The sequence below is a fragment of the Bison bison genome, unplaced genomic scaffold (assembly GCF_000754665.1).
Source record: "Bison bison bison isolate TAMUID 2011002044 unplaced genomic scaffold, Bison_UMD1.0 scf7180017864332, whole genome shotgun sequence".
Lineage (NCBI taxonomy): Eukaryota > Metazoa > Chordata > Mammalia > Artiodactyla > Bovidae > Bison > Bison bison.
This window is the reverse complement of record NW_011494904.1, coordinates 1,354,165-1,359,372: the sequence shown is the minus strand read 5'-3', so window position 1 is coordinate 1,359,372 and position 5,208 is coordinate 1,354,165.

Below are 5,208 nucleotides of genomic sequence, written 5' to 3'. Positions count from 1 at the left end.
CAAGGTAACTCCTTATGGAATCCAAGCCTTGAGGGCAGACCAATTAGATGCAAATTATTTTTTTCCAAATTGAAGTATAGTTGATTTATAATGTTGTGTTAACTACTGCTGTATAGTAAAGTGAGTCAGTTATACATATATATGCACCTGTGCATGCTAAGTTGCTTCAGTCGTGTCTGACTCTTTGTGACCCTAGGGACTATAGCCTGCCAGGTTCCTCTGTCCATGGGATTCTCCAGGCAAGAATGCTGGAGTGGGTTGTCATGCCCTCCTCCAGGGGATTTTCCCAACCCAGGGATTGAACCTGGGTCTCTTATGTCTCCTGCATTGGCAGGTAGATTCTTTACCACTAGTGCCATGTGGGAAGCCTCATACATATAATATATATATACATACACATTCTTTTTGAAATATTCTTTCCCATTTTGGTTTATCATATGATATTCTTCTCTCAGTGTCATCAGTGTGACTTGCTGTTTTTGTTCAGTCACTGAGTCATGTCCGAATCCTTGTGACCCTGTGGACTGCAGCACACCAGGCTTCCCTGTCCTTCACTGTCTCCCGGAGTTTGCTCAAACTCATGTCCATTGAGTTGGTGATGCTATTTAACCAAATCATCCTCTGCCAGCCCTTCTCCTTTTGCCTTCAATCTTTCCCAGCATCAAGGTATTTTCTAAGGAATCAGCTCATCACATCAGATGGACAAAATATTGGAGTTTCAGCTTCAGCATCCGTCCTTCCAATGAATATTCAGGACGGATTTCCTTTAGGATGGACTGGTTTGATCTCCTTGCAGTTTAAGGGACTTTCAAAAGTCTTCTGCAACACCACAGTTCAAAAGCATCAGTTCATCAGTGCTTATCCTTCTTTATGGTCCAACTCTCAAGTCTGTACATGACTACTGCAAAAACTATAGCTTTGACTATACAAATAGGATCTTTGTCAGCAAAGTAATATCTTTGCTTTTTAATATGCTGCCCAGGTTTGTCAAAGCTTTCCTTCCAGGAGCAAGTGTCTTTTAATTTAATTGGTTATCTGTATTTCTTCTTTGGAGGAATATCTACTTAGGTCTTCTCCCCATTTTTGGGTTGGTTTTGTTGTTGTTGTTGTTGAGTTGTATGAGCTATTTGCATATTTTGGAAATTAAAACGTTGCCAATCACATTGTTTGCAAATATCTTCTCCTATTCCTTAGGTTATTTTATGTATTTATTTATTTGCTTCATTTATGGTTTCTTTTGCTCTGCAAAAACTTGTGAGTTTGATTAGGTTTCATTTGTTTATTTTTGTTTTTATTTCTATTGCCTTGGGTGACTGACCTGAGAAAACATTGATATGATTATGTTAGACAATGTCTTGCCTATGTTCTCTTCTAGAAGTTTTATGGTGTCATGTCTTATGTTTAAGTCTTTAAGCCATTTTGAGTTTATTTTTGTATATGGTGAGAGAGAGTGTATTCTAACTTCACTGATTTACATGTATTTCACAACTTAGACTCAAATTCTTGATAGCTAAGGGAACCTAACTCCTCTGACCTTTCTGAGTCTGTTTTTCCAACTAGAAATGCGATAAGATGCCAGATCCTGCAGCACTCTGTTTCAAGAAACAAAGGAAAGAATTATCTGGGTCTGGCCTGATTTGAACAAGACCTTCATTTCCCAGAGTGTGACATGCTTGAAGCCGGATGGCTGGGGTGTCTGTTGTTGCCCCACATCAGGGAAGCTGAGAAACTCAGGAAAATGAAGGTACTTCAGGAAAAGGTGCTCAGTGGGCAAAACAGCAGGGTTCTCCCCAAATCATTTTTCACATTGCAAGATATGACTAAGAATATTCTAAATATAGAAGACAATAACCATCAATGATCAACTACCTCTTTCAAGAGGTAAACATGTTGCTTTCATGATGTGTGTGCACGTGTGCTCAGTTGCTTCGGTTGCGTCTGACTCTTTATGACCCTATAGGCAGTAGCCTGCCAGGCTCCTCTGTCCATGGGATTTTCCAGCCAAGAATACTGGAGTGGGTCGCTATGCCCCACTCCAGGGATCTTCCTGACCCAGGGATCGAACCTGTGTCTCCTGCATCTCCTGCAATACAGGCAGATTCTTTACCCACTGAGCCATGTGAGACTGTAAATTAGCTTCTTCTAGTTCAGCAGTTTGAATCATATGGTCATGAAATTAAGGATGGGCTACATCTGGAAAGAACAAGTTCAAGGTTTAAAAAAAGTGACTTTAGGGCAAGTGAAAACTTGGATACAATTTGTAAAATATCACCCAAAGAGCCTGAGTTTTCTACTTGTTCAGCCTTTTTGATGCCATTACATGTATCATTTTGACAATAAGCATAAAAGGGTGATTTGAGAAGGTGAAAATTTTGCTTCCTTGCAAGGAATTTCGCTGGTTGGATTTCAAATAGGTAGGAAATGATTATCATGTAATATTTAAAATAAAAATTTTAAGAGTGACTAAGGCAGTGATGAAAAAAATCACAATTCTCTGAATGTCGCTTCATTCAGTAGCGTGCGTTGTCTGCATTTCTTCTCAGCGAGCGGGAAAATGAAAAATGTCGTGTACACACAAGGTTGACAAATTGATTTTTCTTTGTGAGCACACATCTCTCCTTTAAGGATCAGAAAGAAATATTTGTACTCTACAGGTTTAATGGTGAGTTTATACCATTAGGTCCATTTAAAAATTGCTAAGAAGAGCACAGAGTAAGACATCAATATTTCCGTGATGTTTCAATATTTACTGGCAATGCTTTCTTAAGTATTACCTGCTCCAATGAAGCCAAATTCAGAAGGTAAATTGTAATTTTCAGGCATTATTATTTACTTTCAGCATTTCTGGACAGAAAATGTAAAATGTTAAAAATACTTCAAAACGACTTGATATATAATTTTTGCTCTCTCAAAAATGGCTTGATATGTAATTTTTGTTCTTTCTTCACTCAGAATTCCTAAATCCACATAAGATTTTTGCTCTAAACTCTGCTCCTGTGAGAACCCACAGCCCTCAGAATAAATATCAAATATGTAATTTTCCTCCTGAGGCCATCTGTAAGATGATTTCCCAAAGGAACAACAACAAAAAAATGCTATTAAACAAAGGATAAACATGGAGTTTTGAAAACTCTGATTAAACTTCTTGGAAAGTTTTAAGCTGAGGCGAAAGGGGATGAGTGAGGCTGAAATAGAATTCATCTTGCCAGCAGCATCATAGAGCATTTGGTCTCTTGCCCACGGTGATTTATTAGGGGACCAAGTTCATGTCAGTGTGCCTGATCTTCAGAAACCTGGCTTCAAATCCTGATTTTACGCACAACTGAAAATGAGGCTGGTGGTAGCCTCGTTTGACAGGATTGTCAGCCTGCACTCAGGAGAATGGCCGTCTGGACACACAGGGAGTGTGAACTTTCAGGTCAGGGACTCCACTGAGTGTCAGTTGAGTTTTTATCTGCAGTGGGCCCGGGAGGTGTGTGGCTGTGGCTCCTGACCCTCTCAGTGGGAAGCTTATTAAGCCGCCTGACAAAGGAGGCTAATACAGTCCTAAAGTCCTCCGAAGAGAGCTTTTGTTCTTTCTTCTTTTCCTTTTTTTCTGGGGTCGAAGCTTAAGAGAATGACTAATTATTAAAATTTTGGAAAAGAAATAGCTCTGGGACTTGGAATATCTGTGTAAAATCTTAAAGGCAGCCAATTTTGCTTCCTGGCATTTACTTGCCTCATACAGCTTATAAATAGTTTCCATGTGGTTGCTGCTTCAGTACAGACCTCTGATAAGACCACGGGGAAATTAGTTTTGTAGAAGTCTGTCAGTCTGGGGATAATGGGGATGCCTAAGTGAAATTTTTAAGAAAGATTTTTTACAAGAATTTCCGTCTAGAGAAGGAAGGTTATTTGCTAACTTTTGTAGAGACCAATAGAAAAAACAGAAGATTTAAAATGATCAATTTTATAGCCTGAGATTAGACAAAAAAACCAATTAATGTCATTAATTTCAGTGTTGAATTTAAGAGAAGAGTGATAAAAAAAATATAGGACTATAGTTTAAGGATTTGTTATCCTGGAATCTCTATTCCCATACAGTGAGGCCACCTCTTACCTTTGGATGATTATATATTTCCTACAAGAGGGAGATGATGGCCATGGCCAGTATCTTAGGAAAATGAATGCCATTCACTCAGTGGTGGGAAGGGAACATGGAGCTGTCTGATTGGAATATAATCCTAGCGGACCTTTTTTAGTAGAGAGCGAGGCTACTTCAGACAGATGGTCTCTTTCCCCCAGAGAAAGGTCATGTCATCCATAGAAAAGCAGGTATTATCTGGAATAAATTATGGTTCACCCCCTATCTTGATACATATTGAATGGAGAAGGGGCTCATGATATTGACTTTTATTTACCATAACCTTTTAAAACATTTACTAAAGGCTAAGCACTATTCTAAAGACCATACAAATATTAACTCACTTACTCCTCATGACAATCCTAGGATGTAGAAACTATCAGTTCAGTTCAGTTGCTCAGTCGTGTCTGACTCTGCGACCCCATGAACCATAGCACGCCAGACCTCCCTGTCCATCACCAACTCCCAGAGTCCACCCAAACCATGTCCATTGAGTCGGTGATGCCATCCAACCATCTCATCCTCTATCGTCCCCTTCTCCTCCTGCTCTCAATCTTTCCCAGCACCAGGGTCTTTTCAAATGAGTCAGCTCTTGACATCAGGTGGCCAAAGTACTGGAGTTTCAGCTTCAACATCAGTCCTTCCAATGAACTCCCAGGACTAATCTCCTTTAGATCTCCTTGCAGTCCAAGGGACTCTCAAGAGTCTTCTCCAACACCACAGTTCAAAAGCATCAATTCTTCAGTGCTCAGCCTTCTTCACAGTCCAATTCTCACATCCATACATGACCAAAGGAAAAGCCATAGCCTTGACTAGACTTTGTTGGCAAAGTAATGTCTCTGCTTTTGAATATGCTATCTAGGTTGGTCATAACTTTCCTTCCAAGAAGTAAGCGTCTTTTAATTTCATGGCTGCAATCACCATCTGCAGTGATTTTGGAGCCCAGAAAAATAAAGTCTGACACTGTTTCCCCATTTGTTTCCCATGAAGTGACGGGACCGGATGCCATGATCTTCGTTTTCTGAATGTTGAGCTTTAAGCCAACTTTTTCACTCTCCTCTTTCACTTTCATCAAGAGGCTTTTT